Source organism: Musca domestica, unplaced genomic scaffold (genome assembly GCF_030504385.1).
Source record: "Musca domestica strain aabys unplaced genomic scaffold, Musca_domestica.polishedcontigs.V.1.1 5, whole genome shotgun sequence".
Lineage (NCBI taxonomy): Eukaryota > Metazoa > Arthropoda > Insecta > Diptera > Muscidae > Musca > Musca domestica.
Genome location: NW_026712346.1, coordinates 13,272,996 through 13,293,095, shown reverse-complemented (window position 1 = coordinate 13,293,095; position 20,100 = coordinate 13,272,996). Strand labels below are relative to the sequence as shown.

Here is a 20,100-nt window from a genome sequence, read left to right as displayed (position 1 = left end):
ATGTTCACGTTTTGGTATAAGCATCATATAATTGAGCTATTTTCGGGGTCTTCGACATTTTGTTTTCTTTTTTAGGTCTTTATTCGGCATCTTTGTTTCTAAGGGGGTAGAAAACCTTTTCTCATAAAATTTTCAATTTTCGGAGTAGGGTCCATCTTGGTCTTGACCACATCCGTCAATTTATTTGGCTAAAAAATTGTATTTAGGCTACTCTGGGGTAGAGAATCATCTTACAGATAATTGTCCACATAGGCATTAACTTAAGTATAGTCCCCACATCAGTGTACCCCCAAGTCCACTTTCTCAGCCAATGTGTGGCCAGAAAAAAAAATTAATAGTCTACTGAATTTTAAACTCCTAAGAGAATATTGGTTAGGAACGTAGATGTGGAATGTACGTCTATATGACATAAACTCCGAAACGTCAAATTGTGGCACAAACATGAAAAAATCACGAATATTAATTTCTTTGATCGTCATTTATACTATGATGAAAAATATGGACTTTATGGGGCCTCCAAAGCACAATTCAAATGACAAGATAAATAAATTCCGATCTTACGCTAATAGGTGTAAAAGAGAAATTATCTTTGACTTTGACAAAACTAAATACCACGCAGCACGGTATTCAAAATATTGGGAGTACAAATTCCAAATTACAGTTAATGTGAATGGAAAATGTTGCTAAGTTCTTAACAATACCAAAAATTGAGCTGAGTTTTCACATGGGGCTATCGTAGAAGTTCTATTAAGGCTATTCAAAATATCTAAATCCGACTGTAGGTGATTATCTATTAAACGTTTTTGCCATGAATGTTTATTTCTATTTAGAAATTAGTATGGATGGAACAAAAGACAAGGGAACTGATGATGAGTGGCTCTTTCCGAAACCTATGTATTCCCAGACTTACCTCTTGGTAAACATTACCATCGTTCTTCACTAATAAACAAATTAAATTAAAATTGGAGTCATTTCAGTCCACATTAGGACATAGCTTCATATCGGAGGTAACTTCTGATTGCTGTGGATAAAAGATTCCTGACACAATTTCAAATCAAAATGCCTCAAATTTGTATCATTAAAGTTCTTTGATGTTGACCTCCATATAAGTGTGATATGTCTTACCATCTCTTTTGGTTGTGTATGAGCGTAAACAAACATCAGCTGAGCGACATTTATATCATCCTATGAGTGTGTGTAAACATAAGAGATAACAAGATTAACCAACTAGTTCCATTAAAGCCAGTGCATTAAATTTTAAATACTATAAACGTGCTTTAAGACAACCGACCTCAAATGGCAGAAGAATACAGGTAGTCGCATCGACACAGCTGCTGGCACAATGAACTGTCAAACCAATTTTGGAATTGAAATTTTTGAATGAAAAGTTATTCAAATATGTTAAAATTGTTAATAGATGCATATCATAACAACCTCCAATTGGCGTCGTTTAGGAAAACATATTCAAATCTACTTGTTTCTGAAGAAACATTTAAACATTATTCACATATCATTGTTCCCAAGCGTTGATGCATCTACCTGTATTCTTCTGCCATGCGACTTCACATACCTACCAATATGGGTATTATAAGTTTGATTGGGCCAGAATTTATGTAACACCTCGAAATATTGGTTCCCCATATAGGAAAGTATATATGGATCTTCCTAGCTCGCCGAGCTGAGTCGATCTAGCTATGTATGTCCATCCGTCCGTCTGTCCGTCTATCCATGTTAATCTGTAATCACGCTACAGGTCGCAATTATGGCCCGATCCTTACGAAATTTTGCACGAAGGTGGGGTTAGGGTCAGAATAGAAGCCTATTTCTTTTGGAGATGATCGCCAAATGTTTAGGGGTTGAAATGGACCAAATACCGAAAAAATGTCGGATTTTGCAGTAGGTATACAGGTCGCAATTATAGACCAATCGACGCGGAATTTCGCATGTAGCTAGAGTTTAGGGCGGGGAAGAAGCCTACCAATTTGGGTGGTCATCGGATAATATTTAGCGGGTAAAATAGACCATATCTTTTGTGTTGAAAAAAATTCAAAATTTTTCATTAAACCGTGAATTATTTAAATCCCGACGAAATCATGACAAGGTTACTTCTGACCTTTGCATTGATGTTAACATCCAACAAATCGGATATATAGCAAAATATGTGCGATATAAATGTCTATCAAAGAAGATATGCTTGAAAGATATTTTATATGTCGAGAACGGCTGAACTGATTTCGACATTTCTCATTAATTCAGAATGGCCTTTTGGCAGGAAAGAAAAAACGTCTAAAAAAATCGCATAAAAATATCTCTCTTAAGATGAAAATATTGGTTTTGTAACATTTTCTCATATTTTTTCAATTTTGTCATATTTTTGGCATATTTTCATTTTGAATTAAACATTTGGTAATATTTCTACAGCTAACAAAACTAAGTAGTTAGGATATCAGGATATCATATACAGATCGCATTTATGGCCCGATCCTTACGAAATTTTGCATGGGGATAATATGAGGGTCAGAATAGATGCCTACTCCTTTTGGAGATGATCGCTATATATTTAGGGGTTGAAATGGACCAAAGAAACTGCAAAATTGTCAGCAGGTCGTAATTATCGCCCGATCCGCATGCACATTTGAATGGGGGTTACCTCACATTGCAAAAGCCAAACAGTTTCAGATGGCCATCCAAAAATATTCAATGTGTGAAATAGTTTGCCAACTTTTGTAGACTAGATACGAAAATGTCCATTCCAGCGACTTTTTGGAGAATTCACAAATACAGGAAAGACGCACTTCTGACTATTTCGGTAACGCTGATTTCGTTGAAGAATATAGTCAAATGTCTGTATCTCATATAGATGCGTTTCAGTCAAAAACCAATAATAAATGTTAATCTTTTGCCACTTCTGAGAGATTATAGGTCTTTGGGAAATATTGGTTCCAGATCTAGGAAGACCATTTACGTGCAACATCTACCAATAATTTGGAAATGAGCAAATTCGTTAAAGTTGCTATTATTCGAAAATTAGAGAACGAAACATAATGTTTTTTTATTATTTGTCACAATATCTTGTGGAGTTCTTTCGAGTATCTCGCCTATATAAACTGTATGGTTTATTACAGTGTTGTGGGGTATTCAACGGTCGGCCCCGCCCGACTGTAGCCTTTGCTTACTTGTTTTTTTTTTATATTTTTACTGTTTGCAATATGGATATTTCGAATCCACTGTCCACTCTTTAATTGGAACGAATGGATGCGGTCCCTCTGACAATCAATGGAAACGTTGGGCCATAGAGCGCGGAAGGCTGGCTGGCGGTATGTGCAGATTTAATTAAACGTTTCAATTGTTTTGTGATTGTGTAAATCAATAAAACAGAAGCACACAGAGATACACACACGCACACTCATACAACGCTGAATTGATCTTAAGCGATCGCGGGCACTGACAATTGTTGTGTTTAGAAAAGAAGCGACAGACAACAACATCAATATTACCAACAATTTCTATTGTCTTCTTTCTTTTTTGTTTTGTTGGGGATCTTTTAAATAAAACGTGAATGAGCGAATAATGAAAACATTGTGTCCGATCACAAATGGCTCAATTTTTGGGTGGGGGATGGGGGAACTGTACTGAACTCAAACTAACAAGATTGGCAGCAATAACAGAGCTATGTGTGTGTGTGTGTTTGTGTTTGTGTCTGTGTATTTGTATTGTTGTAACGAGCGTGGCGGGAAATTGGACGAACACCGCCATAAGTTGCCATTATGTGAAACATTCATTTTGCTTTGTTCGTCCGTTCGTTGCTTGGGAACTTCCAAATTTTGGAACATTAAATGGTTAGCAGCCTTTGCCATGACTTCTTTCTATTTTTCCATGTTCTAGCCATTCTTCTGCTTCATCATCTTTAGATCGGTTAGGTTCCCGCTAGATGTTATGTCGTTGTTTGGCATTCAAGCACCGAACAGACTAGACCCACATACGCGTGCTGATGATTAAATGTTTAAAAATAATTTATTTTGTATTCGACCAGTGTCTGTTTTGTTTTACTTGTTGTTGTCTCGTCGTCGTTTGCTATATTGTATTTTGTTTTGTATTTTTTCTGCATTTGAATTGGCTTTTTTCGGGAGATTATGTCAGCACTACACATTTTGGAATGTAAAGCGCGAAAAAGTTGGCAAGTCAGTGTGCAATTCTCTCCTCTCGTTTACAAGGCAAATTACTATGAATAGCGTTGTTGGTGTTGTTGTGATTTTTCACAGCAATTTGCTATTATGGAGTAGTTAGTCTCCCTCTTGGGTAAAATATGGCCGGCCACACATCAGAGTATCCATTAAATAACGTATGTGTGTACATATGTATGTACTCGTATGTATGCATATGCACACACATCAACGTAGCAACGTCAATATAATAATGGCATCCATTGTTAACTCCATAATATCGGCTGTATTCCCCCGAAACCCACCGATATCAACACGGTCAGGCAGGCCTACCATGATATCATGGAAATTGATAAGTCACCGTTAAATGATAGGTAACAGAGCAAAACTTGTTTTACACACTCGTCACCTTCGCATGTGAACTCTGAAAGCAAGCAAAACTTTTGTTTTTCTTTGGAGCAAATGTCACTGCCAATTTCGGGCTATTTTATTTGTGGAATTCATATTAACAATTCCCTGAGCAAATTTTTTAATAGCTCATAATTAATTCACTTCGAAGCAAGTTTCAATACGATATAAGACATTTTGGTTATAGGGAATTATCCCAGCATTAATAGCAATGACAATCACATACAAGCATCTCAAAAAGTAATAAAAACTATGTTCCCCGTTATATTCTCAGTAAGCTGAAAAATAATCATTACTTACTTTTACAATACCAAATAATGAGTAATGACAGTACAGAGTGAGCACGTTCGGCTACAAAAAATATAAGAAAAGTACGAAGAGCAACGATTAATGTTCGGAACAGTGGATGGTGTGCCCGATTATCAATCAGAAGATCGCCGTTTCAAACTACTTATCAAGAAAATAAAATAAACCAGTAAAGAAAGTCTTAAAGTCGGGCGGGGCCGACCCTACACCACTTTGCTATTTTAGTAGAGCTCCGCATAACAATTAAAAGTTCATACATGCTATGATTATAAATTAAAGTTCAAAGGACTGAATCTGCCGAAGAATTTGTATCTTTTAAATTCGGACTTGTATTACACATTTGGTGCACAATTAACTTGAAATCGGATAAAGATATATATGGGAGCTATATACAAATCCGATCTCGATAAAATTTGGCAAAGATATTTCTGAGCCGTATTTGATATATTTCCCTGAAAATCGTCCTTACTGAGTGCATATTACACTTACAGTGGGTAACAAATATAACAAATCGGATGAAGAGTATATATAGGAGCTATAGCTATATCTGAATCGATCTTCACCAAATTTGACATACTAGCTTCTAGACTCAATTCGGTCGTAAGTGCCAAATTCCATCCCGTTTGGTGCACAATAAAAGGTAAATCGGACGAAGTTATATATGGGAGCTATATCCAAATCTGAACCGATCTCGATAAAATTTAGCAAATGTATTTCTGAGTTGTATTTGATATATTTCCCAAAATATTGGACAAAAATAACAAATCGGATGAACAATATATATGGGAGCTATAGCTATATCTGAAGCGATTTCGATACAATTTGGCATACTTATTTTCAGGCCTAATCTGGTTGTATGTGCAAAATTCCATAGCACGTTTGGTGCACAATAAAATGCAAATCGGACGAAGATATATATGGGAGCTATATCTAAATTTTGACTGATTATCTCCAATTTCAATAGGGTTCGTCCTTGGACCAAACAAATGATTTGTGCAAAATTTTATCTGGATAGGACAATAAATGCGAGTTGTACTTTGTTTACAAAAATACATGGACAAACGGACGGACGGACATGCATAAATCGACTCAGAATGTGATTCTATGTAGATCATCAAAATGAACTATGGGTCTATCTCGTTTCCTTTTGCCTGTTACAAACAAATGCACAAAGACATAATCCCCTGACCACCTTGTGGTGTAGGGTATAAAAACAAGGAATGGGGTGTGGTGAAATTAAACACAAATTCAACCTTAGTTCTTTTTTAAAGTAGTTTTAAACTTCCATTTGTGGCAGTTTTGTTTGCACTTAATTCCTATAACATGCTCATATTAAAATAAGGTCTTAAAATGCTATTTTGTAGTTACTGACACTAGATCAGATTTTTTTTTGCTGGGATAGGATAATATAAAGATCAAAAGAAATTCATTCAATTATAATTAGGTCTTTAAACTCGAAAAAGCACGTAACGACAGTACTTATCTGTACCGAACTTTTTGTACCTTCCAAAATTATAGTCAACGTTTCTGATTTTTAATCCCACAAACTTAGGATATCTTTATGTTTAGCATAGCTCTCATATAAGGATACCTTCTGATGGATCAGTACTTATCACTTTCAATATTAAAAACGGTAGACATATATCAAAGCTATATTCTTTAGACGTTTCCAGGCTGAACTCACTTGCTAAAGACAGAAAATCATGAAGATGGGACAAGATGAAGTTAAGTTTTACTATCAGACCAATGACAACAGGAACAAATTGTATTTGATCTATGGCCTACCTTGTAAATTATTATATCTTATATATACAATGACTGCAAGGAAAGAGACCAACCAGGGGCAACAAGTTGTTATACCCTCCACCATAGTATGGAGGGTATATTAAGATTGTCATTCCGTTTGTAACACCTAGAAATATACATTTTAGACCCCACAAAGTATATATTCTTGATCAGCATAAAATTCTACGTCGATTTAGCGATGTCCGTACGACTATCCGTCTGTGGAAATCACTCTAGCTTCCGAATGAATTGAAGTGGATTGATAAAATTTTACTGAAATGTGTGTTATGTCCGCAGGACTGAATTGAATTTGGTATTGAAAATGGGCCATGTAGGTTCACGTTTTGGTATAGCCCCCATATAACGGTGCCTCTCGATATTCGGTATTTTGATGATTTTAGCGACATTATTTACCGGAATAGTTTTAAATTTGGTATTTGAAGTAATGGATACTACAGCCTAAGACAGAAAATTGTCTGTGCAGGTCCACGCCTTCGTATAGCTCCCATATAACGGTACCTCCCAATATTCGGTACTTTGATTGATTTTATCGACATTTTTTACCGGAATTAGTTTCAAATTTGGTATTTGATGTTCGCAATGGATACTACAGCCTAAGACAGAAAATTGTCTGTGCAGGTCCACGCCTTCGTATAGCTCCCATATAACGGTACCTCCCAATATTCGGTACTTTGATTGATTTTATCGACATTATTTACCGGAATTAGTTTCAAATTTGGTATTTGATGTTCGCAATGGATACTACAGCCTAAGACAGAAAATTGTCTATGCAGGTCCACGTCTTCGTATAGCCCCCATATAACGGTACCTCCCGATATTCGGTATTTTGATCATTTTAGCTACATTATTACAGATTTCTTTTTTCAAGTTTCGCATTTAAATATTGTAATATCTTATGACAATGTCATCGCATAGATCCTAATATAACAGCAACATTCGATATTTTTTAAGATTTTAACAGAATTTTTAACGGATTTCATTGTTTTTGAGAATTGCCAAATTCGTTGCAAATTGTGGAGGGTATTCAAAGTTCGACCCGGCCGAGCTTACAGCTTTTTTACTTGTTTTTTTAATCACATTCTACGTAGCTATAAACATAGATTTTAATTTGGTTTATACCCATGGCTCAAGGAGAACAGTTGCTCAACTTCAAAGAAACCAGGAAAATGCAACTCTGTACTGGTGTCTTATTATGTCAAATAGACTTTTTAAGCAGCAACAATTTCTTTTTTTATTTAATTTACAGAATAGGGGCACCAAAAGAAAAATTGTATTTGGGGGGGGGGGGGGGGTGTAGCTTTGTTCTACTTTCTGTAATTCTGCCATGTTCATACCAAAATTTTGTTACAACTTTATTTGAATATTTTATAAACAATACACACACAAACGCAACATAATTCGACATGAAAAGTCAAACCAATAAAACAATTGATTTATTGTACCATGGTAAAATGTAACGTTAACTTGGTTTTAAGCCAAAAAGAAAAAACATCTTAATATTAAACGGAATTGTGGAGAGGGCTGATAAAATAATCTAATTTATAAATCCCGCAAAATGTTGCGACGACATTATTTAGAGGACAGGAATGCATTTATTAACCAAATTTGAAGAAATGTTTTATTTATAGTGTATATATATGTGTACATATGTTCATGGTAGAAGAATATAGGTAAATGCATCGACGCTTGGGAACATTGATATGTTAAAATTTTCAAAATGTTTTCTCCAAAATAAGTAGATTTTTGTATGTCGTATGAAGACGCAAATCGGAGGTTAATATAATATGTATCTTTCAACAATTTTTACAAACCTCAATAATTTTTCAATCAACATTTTCAATTGCAAAATCAGTTTGACAGTTCATTGTCCCAGCAGCTGTGTCGATGCGACTACCTGTATTCTTCTACCATGCATATGTTCTTGCATACATATTTGTTTCACTTTCCGAATATTCTAGATTTTTTAAGAAAAAAATTTCCATATTTTGTTTTTGATAATTTACAATTTTGAATATAAAAATAAACAAATTTGGAAAATTCGAAACATGCATTACAGGCCCACAATTAAGGCAACCAATTAAGGTTGTTTCAATTTAATTTAATAAAAAAAAATAAAGAAAACGTAACACTCATCAGATTTCATACGTACTCGTAAGTAGATACCTATGGTTTGTTGCTGTTGTTTTATTAAAGGTTAATTACCTTTAAAACGACTTTTGTGTTTTCATTCTTCAGAACAGATACATTGTTCGGTTATGATATTTTGAAATGGCTATGACATCATCAATTTGTATTGTTGTGTTGTCTTTAACTATCTAGAGTCGGATTGAAATGGGAAGCGAAAGAACTGTGCAAAAAGATACGGATACGGATATATAAATGATGGGACCTCAGACTGTGAAACGTGGATTTTATTATATGGATAAAAATCAATTTTATACTAACAAATACATTATAGTCTTAATGTCTCTCGGTGGGAAATTGAGTTCATATATTAACTGTCGAAGCGTAAAGATTGCCTGTGTGACGTTGGGGGGCTTCAAGATTTGTGGGAGAAGAATTATGCATAAAATTGTGTTTAATGCTTATTAAGCCTCCATCTTGATAGTGGCTATATTTCCCCTGTATTATTAACGTCTTTGATGCATCGCTACTTCGTTGGATGTGCATATTTTTTATAAATATTATATATACGAATACTAATACACAAAGAACGATTTAGATTGACACTGTGGCTGAAATTTCGGATATGTATTGAAATTTAGTACTCAAATATTCGAAGATCTTTAGATTTTTTCGTACATTTCCATAACCCATTTTCGACTTCGCCGCAATGTTTCGCATTATTAAACCACTTCAATATCAATATGTCCGTGGGTAATTCGTCACCGAAACTTTATCAAATAGATATGGTTTACTGATAAGAAGATAGCGAAATTGCAGGGCCGTAAATCTGATCTTATTATTGCAATATTTTTTTTTCGACAAAAACAAATTTCAATTAATAATCAGACAATTAGTCACGGTACCCCAACCGAAAACGGATGAAAAAACTACTTTTTACGGTGCCTTCAAATATAAGAACATATTGAAAGTTAGGCTTCTGTATGAAGATTCTTTGCAGTGGAATTTGTTTATTGTGTGCAATTTTATACCCTACACGTGGTCAGGGTAATATGTCTTTGTGCATTTGTTTGTAACAGGCAGAAGGAAACGAAATAGACCCATAGTTCCTTTTGATGATCTGCATAGAATCACATTCTGAGTCGATTTATACATGTCCGTCCGTCCGTCTGTCCATATACAGGTCGCATTTATTGCCGGATCCAGATGAAATATTGCAAAGATCTTTTCTTTGGCCCAAGGACGAACCCTATTGAAATTGGAGATAATCGGTCAAATTTTAGATATAGCTCCCATATATATATTCGTCCGATTTGCCTTTTATTGTGCACCAAACGTGTAATATCAGTCCGAATAGTATGGAATTTTGCACGTACGATCAGATTAGACCTGAAAATAAATATGCCAAATTTGATCGAAATCGGTTCAGATATAGCTATAGCTCCCATATATATTGTTCATCCGATTTGTTATTTTTGTCCACCGCCGCCGTAATATGCACTCTGCAACAACAATATTTGGGGAAATATATCAAATACAGCTCAGTAATAAATTTGCAAAATTTTATCGAGATCGGTTCAGATTTGGATATAGCTCCCATATATAACTTCGTCCGATTTACCTTTTATTGTGCAATGTTTGTCCAAATGGGATGGAATTTGGCACTTAGGACCGAATTGAGTCTAGAAGCTAGTATGTCATTATTTGGTGAAGATCGGTTCAGATATAGCTATAGCTTCCATATATATTATTCATCCGATTTGTTATATTTGTTATCCACAACCGTAATATGCACTCCGTAACAACGATATTCAGGGAAATATATCAAATACAGCTCAGAAATATATTTGCCAAATTTTAATGAGATGGGTTCAGATTTGGATATAGCTCCCATATATATCTTTATCCGATTTCAAATTAATTGTGCACCAAATGGGCAATACAATTCCGAATTTAAAAGATACAAATTCTTCGGCATATTTAGTCCTTTCAACTTTAAATTATAATTATAATCATGATTGAATTCTCCCATAAAAAACTTTTAATTGTTATGTGGAGCTCTACTTAATTAGCAAAGTGGTGTAGGGTATCATAAAGTCGGCCCCGCCCGACTTTAAGACTTTCTTTACTGGTTAAATAATGCAACCCAATACATTTAAAATTTAGAAATAGAAAGGCTCATCATCGACATCGACAGACATCGCCTGATGACCTACATATGTCAGCAAAAATTTTTCTATTTTAGTTCTGCAACCATCAAGCAACTGAATTTTTACAATTCTATGCTAAAGCCCATGGTAGAATTAAGAAGGTGACCTCAATTTAAATAAGCAAACTTAACTTATGTATTCAGTTTCCTCCCTAATATATGCGTGATATATATATATATATATATATATACATATATATATATATATATATATATATATATATATATATATATATATATATATATATATATATATATATATATATATATATATATATATATATATATATATATATATTTATATATATATACATATATAAAGAATGTACATATATAACTGAAATTCAGAAATTTGATATTGAGATCACTGTTGATCAGAAAATTTCCATGTGGATCCATTGTGCAATGGTTTTACTAATGCCTCCTCAATAAACTTCAAAATGAAAATTTTTGAAGACTTTTTGGTGTAAAAGGTAAACATTTTTCTCCTATTCTCTCCGAAAAAGGAAAAAACTTGTATGATATATAAAACCTTGAAAGTCTGAAAATATAGTACGACATATGAAGTTTTGATAAAAAAAATGTACTCAACTAACTGCACATTTTGAGTACTAAAAATATATAAAACGAATTGTCGGAACGAATCTAAAATGTTATGGTGGACTTTTCACTGACAAAGTAGCAGGCACTATAAAACCCCTGAAATTTCGACTGAACCAAAAAAGTAAAGCTTATTTAAGCTTATTTATTAAAGAGAAACTTTCTTTTGCCTGAATACGATAACACACATATAATATAATCCCCTACAATGGCATCCGTAAATTCGAAAAAAAAAAAACAACAGACATTATATTTCGAGTGTATTTCCATAGATGGTATTTGTACCTACCTGTTGTATTACAATATTCCAAATAGTAGACATTCACCCACACTGCCGGGGTGTAGATGTAAATCTATCTGCGTGCTTTTGTTGCTTGCTTCGCTGCTGTGTGGAAACGCTAGAGGGAAATTGTGGAATTCGATTTGCTGGGACTGTGTTGGAGTTGTAAGGCAATTGGCAAATATTTGCGTACGCTTGTATGGTTTTATTTGTTCAAAATCGACACTCACTCAGAACACTCACTGGTCGGTCACTCTTGATTTCACTTGTCTAAATTTCCCTACGTTCATTGACCAACGCGCAGGAAGGTTAGATGATGGAACAGCCAATAGGTGCCGTCCAAATTATATATTTATATTATTATTATTATTAGTTTTATTCGTGAGAATAGCTATCCCATATGTGGTATTAATCACCACCAGGTTTTTTTATTTGCGTTTTTCAGTTAGCCATTAGATAATCTCTAATCAATGGGGGACAGGCGGGGATACAATCCAAATATTTCTCTTATTCCTTGGCTCTTTGCATTTGTTTTCCTTTCGTACTTTTCAATTATTTCTTCTTCACCTTTTCTTTTGTGATATTAATTTATTTATTCTATATAGCTAAAACAACAACAGAAGCAACACTCTGAATGAAATCAACAACAACAACAATATTGATATTAAATGTAATAAAAACAACAATAACAACGGCTGCAAGACAACATCACTTTTGTATTATTTCATTTTTAAGGTATTTCAATATTTTTATTTTATTTTTTCTTTTTATTTTCAGATACCTACATATACATATATGTATGTATGTAGGAATATATATTTTTTGGTTGACATCAGCTATGGCCTCTCTCAGCCGCCACTTCTCCCGTTCGAGAGAAAACTGAACTGAACTAAACACTCACATTCACCCGAACACGCGACGAACCCAGTCGAAAGAAACACACAGTCGCCAATTGAATTCAGCTCCGTAACAATTCTTCGCAATTTTATGTTTTGCCAAAGTATCGGATCGGATCGAATCAAATCAACTCAAATCGTATCAGATGTGATGGAATAGTCGCAGAGCATCGGATGCGACGTGTGACGTATCTATTCTCCGCTGTATGTTTTTTCTTTACAATTAAAGAAACTCGCTCAACGAGTCTCAGACTAGAACTGATTGTCTAGAAAATATCGGCAAACAAAATTTGCTCAGAAAGCTACCGCCTGACTGCTAAGGCCAATCGATATTCACACTCGCACACGCACGTACTCCAACACTCACATACAAGCACTGATAGCGACAGACAACTTTGCCAGATAGACGTCGATCGAATAGAGCGCCACAAGCGTACGAACGCTCGTGGATAGATGGTGGGGTTCGCTCAATTTCTCGCACACCTTGTAGCTGTTGCTCTTGCCTGCCTCTTACTAGCTGGCCGATATGAATGCCGCTGAGTCCATAAGATGTTTGTTTATGAGGTATGCATGTGTGTTTGTACGGACATACATACATACATATGTATATACACGAGGGTATTTTACGCTCACAAAGTATCCACGGTGAGCTTTTTCTCATTATCACTTGCGTCAATTTTGTACGACCGTATTTCAAAATAAAAATCGCGATACCTGTAGGAAATTTGGCCGCTTACACTTGGGGGCTGTAGAAACTGATAATGAGTAATATTGTTCTGTACATTCATAGAAGATGATTTGTATCTTAGCCACCCAACAAACCAGACAGTCATAATTTGGGGAAAACGAAAATATCTGATTAGTATTCTAGTTCGTCGTAAGTGGCTAAATAGCAATGGCAAAACCATTGTTTTGTGTCCTTGCCAAAATTTAGTCAATATTAAGCCTTTCAGAGCTGTCCCATTTCAGGATATTCATTCAGGAAGTGTGATTGCAAAAAATACTGGTAATGAACAATCTGAAATATTTATTTTAGGGGGTTATAAGTTCAACATGACCTCCATTACTTGATTGACCTACATTTGATAACGAGTGGTTCTACTTAAGGCTGAAGTAATCTCACTCGTAGCCAGAAGCACCTAAATGACCCACAAACCTAAAGATAAAATCAGTTAACATCACCATTTATTTATGTGCCCAATTTTTCTAATATAAGTACAAATATTGCAATGGACGAACCTTGAACAATAGTGGGGGAAAAGTTCGTATTTTATAAGAGCTGTGATTATAAAACATTTTGAATCTTTGTGGGAGAGATATCCGAAGAAGGAGACCGACATATCATCAGACCGACATCATAGCCGTTATTTGGGGGCTATACGATATCGTGGACCAATATAAATAATTCTCTTCCAAGGGATAAAGTACTTACAATGAACTCCTTGTGCGGAATTTCAGACAATTCCATTGAAAAATCTGGCTGAAATCAGCAAAATACCGAATATCGACGGGTACCTTTATATGGGGGATATACAGGGGCTAAAGTGCTCACAAAGAACTCCTTGAGTAGAATTTCAGACCATTCCATTGGGAAATGTGGCTAAAAACATTGTATGGGGGCTATACGATATATTGGACCTATATAGACAATTCTCTTAAAGTGCTCACAAAGAACTCCTTGTGTAGAATTTTCATTGGAAAATGTGGCTAAAATCATCAAAATACCGAATATCGGGGGTATCGTTATATGGGGATTATGCTATATCGTGTACCTAAATAGATAATTGTCTTTCAAGGGATAAAGTACTCACAAGGAACTCCTTGTGTAGATTTGCAGACAATTTCTTTGAAAAATGTGACTAAAATCCTCAAAATACCGAATATCGAGGGGTTCCGTTATATGCGGGGATATACGATATCGTGGACCGATATGGCTCATCTTCGAACTTGACCTGCCTGCAGACAAAAGAGGGATCTGTGCAAAATTTTTGCTTCCTATCTTATTTCGTTTTACTGTAGCGTGTTTACAACAGAAGATCAAGATGATCAAGAATATATATTTTTTGCTGGGTCTAAAATGATTATTTCGAGGAGTTACAAACGGAATGACGAACTTAATATACCCTCCATACTATGTATGGTGGAGGGTATAAAAAAAATCAGACATTGAATTCTTCCTTTAAGAGTGTTATGGGAAACTAATATAGTTTAGTGGGGAATAAGTTGGCAATTTATAAGAGTTGGAGTCCGAGAAGTGAATATAATTGTCAAGGTGAGATATCTAAAGTATGAAGAAAATCGGAAACCCGCTTTTGCCATTCTCGCTCTTGACTTAAGCTTGGACACCAGATTCGTTTTATATGTCTTGTATATGTCTCATATGACTTTTTTGGAATTGTTGCAACTTTTTAGGAGAGAAGAAAATAGTGGAATTATTTCCACATTAACTCCATAATAGACACAAATATTGAGATGTGAAAAAATTAAAAAAAAAAAAAACAAATCAGACTATATGGAGTCTCCTGTGATTGTTTAATCGATTTATTCATATATTTTCTGTGAAAATTAAAAGTCCTAATAAAAAGGACGCATCATTGTTTTAATATATTCTCTCTGGATAAAGAAGTGAAAAACGTTATTTAATTCGCAAATCAATTCGCATAGCGATCCTTCACATTTCACATAGCAATCCTTTATTTTTACTAACTACATTACAGCGAATGCTTTTCCAACTAATGATGAGTATATGTTCTTCAATTGTAAAGGGTATCACAGCCCTAGCTCCGAGATTTTAAGTTTGACTCATAAGGAATGTCTCACATCAGCTTCTTCTTCAATATATATAAAAATCAAATGTTGTTCGTCGGTAATGGAATCAGTTGTGAACGGCTGAACCGATTTGCATAATTTTTTTGTATAAACGTTCGTCATACCCCGAGTTAGGTTTAAAAAATATATTGACCACGCCTACTTTTACGCCCACTATTTCGATTTATCTAAAACCCTTATATTTGCCAAATAATGAAGAAATTGGTTTTAAAATTGTTACACGGCATGCTGTTGACTTTCCCTCCAATCCTAAGTATTTATTTGGGGGCTGAGGAACTGATCACGACTACTTTTTAATCTATATATAAACAAATTGTTGTTCATTCGTAATTGAATCAGTTAAGATCGGCTGGAACTATTTGGATATTTTGTATTTAAATGTTCGTCCTACCCCGATTTAGGTTTTTATGCAAAGAAAAAATGACCACGCCCACGATTTATCGAAAATCCTAATATTGGCCAAAATCATGAAGATATCTGTTCCACAGTTAGTATACGTAGTATTGACTCTCTCCCCCCCCAACCCTAGGTATCTGTTTGGGGTCAGAGGAACTGGAGGAAAATATAATATAGTAACACATCTGTTGAGAACGGCTGGGCCGATTTGACTCAAATTTTCTTTTGGTTATTTGTCATTACACTGGAAACGTTGTCATCAAGGAAAATTTTGAGAAAAATCGCGGAACTGAAAAAATTGACTGTTCGATTATGATATGGAATTTTGTGTAGAATTATTTCAGAATTCCTTTTGGAATTGAAAATTCTTAAAAAACCGAAAAAATCAAAAAACTTTGCATATTTACTATACTTCCTGTTATATGGTTGCCATGCCCAAATTTTCAATTTTGATTAGATATGGAAATAATTCATCCAATGAGAACTCCAAATGCAAAATTCATTGGAACATCAATCAGTGAAATACCGAATATGAAGAGGCACTGTAATATGCGGACTATACAAAATAGTGGAGTGAATTGAAATTACAGTAAGAAAAGGATTCATATACTCGGAAAATTCTTCCGAACCATTAAAAGTAACCTTAAATCACAAGTAACGTAATACAGGCACTATGCGCTATCGTCAGTAATTACACTGCGCCGCAGATAATCTTGGTGTTAGGAAATTTTTCGGTTGGTAAATAAAAATCCCAAAAGAGGAGTTCCCGGATCTAAAGAGTCCATTTTATATAGCTTAACAATACACAAAGGGCATAAAATATTTTGCCCTATACTCCGCAAAAGTTAATATAAAGTTTTAAATTTGATACAGTCCTAGGGGTTACATTAGGAATCATTTGTACAAAATATGTGTCAGGTTGGTTTACATTGTGATATAGCCCCTTTAAAATTCCTCAAATGTTAGTAATTTGAGATTTTAGAAAGAAAACCAAATTCTTTCAAATAGTTATAAGTATAGGACTATGCTTCATTATAACTCTTATGTGAAGGTATCCGGTGATTTTAGCTATTACCAGGGTCTTGGTAGAAGTCCTCTTCGCAGAAATTTTTCAATGTCAATGTTTCGAAGTAGGGCTCATATAAAAGTACCTCATGATTTTACCTTTTTCGAGGGTTTTGATTATATTTTCGAATCGATTTGTGTGTGTTTAGGCTACTTTGGGGGTAGAGAACCATCTTACACGGGCCTATTATAAACCGTTAATGTATACTTTTTAATATATATGTTATACTAGCTGGCCCGGTCCGCGTTGCCGGCCCGTAGTTTTAGTCTTTAATGCAAATTTTGCATAGCATAATATTTCACAAATCTAGCTCATAAAAGTGAACAAATTTTAATATAAATATTGATTCGACTAAATAGAAATAAATAACTATGGAAGGAGGGCAAAATAATTTCTGAATAGTCAAAGTTAATTACACTTTTACACCCATTACCATAGCACCTCAAATTGCGCATTAGAGTCCACAAAAAGTCTATGTTCTTGTTCATAGAAAAATTCAATGACGATTAAACAATACCCGCGTTGTTGTCCATCAATCGGTAAACATCACTATGATCGGCGGGCCTGGGGACTATATGGGGACTGTACCAAAATATTTACGTATGTTGACATTTTTCTGTAAGATGGTTCTCTACTCACAAAGTAGCCTAAATACAGCAAATAATGGCCAAAATAGTTGAAAAATCAGGGATACATTTATATATAGGTTATACCAAAACGTGGCCCAACCAATATTCTCTTGGGGGTTACAAATTCAATAGAAAACAAAATTTTCTTTTCTGACCACCAATTAGATGTGAAAGTGGACTTGTGGATACTCCAATATGGGGACTTTACTTAAATAAATACCTATGTGGCAATTATCTGTATGGTGGTTCCCTGCCCCAGAGTAGCATAAATACAATTATTAACCAAATGAATTAATGAATGTGGTCAAGACCAAAATGGGCCCTACTCTGAAAATTTCAAACTTTATGCGAAGAGGTTCTCTACCTCCTTAGAAACAAAGATGCCAAATAATGGACAAAATATTAAAAAAGTGACCAAGACATCAAAAATAAATATGAAATCGGGTTGTACCCTTATCCGTGAGTTATGATCGATATCATGACCTGCAAAAGCGATTTAAGGTATCTTGAATGTTTGGGAAGATTTTCTGGAAGGATAGAAATCCTTTTCTTACTAAGAGTCCCATTCGCTCTACTATTTTCCACCCTTTATATTTGGTATTTTTCTGATTGTACATTGGACGGATTATTGTGACAGGAAAGAAGTAGTTCCACGCTTTGAAATGAGCCCCATTAGGCTTTTTCGGTAATTTTTGTTTTTTCAAATGTGTTCACATCTTCCAGCTAAACCACGATGTCGGCCCTGGAGTTGAAAGGTAGATGTCAATTAACATCTTATTTCCCACTTATTTCATTTTTTGGTGAAAATTTGTATATAGTGAAAAATTATTCTTTATTTTGTTCACAAAAAATTTACTGAATTCAATTAGATAATACAAATTGAAAAAAATTGACAAAAGAAGAATAACACAATGAAAAAATCTTCAACTTGTTCGCTGATTTTTTACAGCAAATGTTTAAAGATCCTTATATAGTTTGTCAATAGAATGTACTTCTATTTTAAAATTCGATTCCATTAAATTATTTCGACATCATCTATTCCGTTTCGCCACCACATAATTCGGTACTACACTTCCATGTAACCCGCCATCAATTTCATTTCTCAAGAAATCAAGTCAATTAAATAAATTGGTATTAATATTTGAATTCAAAAATAAAATATAAAAAACACTACAAATGTACATTAGAAAAAAGTAAGTCAAAATGGAAAAAAGATCATGCAAAATAAAACATTACTATTGTACATTTGAAAAGTCAAAATGAAAATGTTAATATATCACATTTTTACGCGATTTTTTTGGATATTATCCTTTTCGGAGAGAAGACAATTCCGAATTTGTATGAATCGTTAAAATCAGTCCAGCGGTTCTTAAGTTATAAGCGTAGTAACTAACATAACTTTCTTTTGAATAATAGATAGATATAGATTAAAAAGTACTGAAAACGACAGTTCCTCAGCCCCAAATAAATACTTAGAGGGGGATGAAAAGTCAAACCGATATCTCCTCTATATTGGCAAATATAAGATTTTAGAAAAGAGGGCGTGGTCTATATTTTTTTCTTTAAAAACCTAACTCGTGGTATGACGAACGTTTATACAAAAAAATTATGCAAATCGGTCCAGCCGTTTTCAACTGATTCCGTTACCAACAAACAACAATTGATTTTTATATATATAGATTATTTAGGTTTTTAGCTCTAAAGATAAAACCTCTTACTGAAAAATAGGATCAGGTTTTTTGAAAGACGTATTTATTTCTATTTAATCGAGTCATCATTTATACAAAACAAGTAAAAAAACATTAAGTTCAGCCGGGCCAAACTTTTAATACCCTCCACCTTAGGGTAAAAGAAACATTAGAAGAAATGTGGCAAAAACCATTAAAATGCCGATTATGGGGAGGTACCGTTATATGGGGGCTATACCAAAACGTGGATCTATAATTACAATGTTTCGCCACCGGAGCTGGAACCCATTATGACCCACAAATACCGATTTTTAGACAAATCAGTGAAAAAATGTGGCAAAAATCATCAAAATACCGAATATCGGGAGGTACCGTTATATGGGGGCTATATCAAATCATGGACCCATGCATGCAATGTTTCGCCACCGAAGCTGGAACCCATTATGACCAACAAATACCAATTTTCGAACAAATCCCTGAAAAAATGTGGCAAAAATCATCAAATTACCGAATATCGGGAGGTACCGTTATATGGGGGCTATACCAAAACGTGGACCTATAATTACAATGTTTCGCCACCGGAGCTGGAACCCATTATGACCAACAAATACCGATTTTCAGACAAATCCGTGAAAAAATGTGGTAAAAAAACTAAAATACTAAATATCGGGAGGTACCTTTATATGGGGGCTATACCACA

General features: G+C 34.5%; 1 protein-coding gene across 9 annotated transcripts in view; it reads right to left on the bottom strand.

Moving 5' to 3' along the window:
• The window catches only part of LOC101892793 (probable serine/threonine-protein kinase kinX), a 64,981-nt gene extending 51,700 nt beyond the window's left edge, over nt 1-13,281 (bottom strand). The window contains exons 1-3 of one of the 9 annotated variants that reach the window (XM_059128030.1): nt 12,682-13,281; nt 11,906-12,501; nt 4,872-4,922 (exon numbers count right to left, since the gene is read on the bottom strand). The gene's annotated coding sequence lies outside the window, so the exon portion shown is untranslated. The other 8 variants (XM_059128031.1, XM_059128027.1, XM_059128026.1 and 5 more) reach the window with 8 other exon arrangements.
• Nucleotides 13,282-20,100: the final 6,819 nt, after the last annotated feature.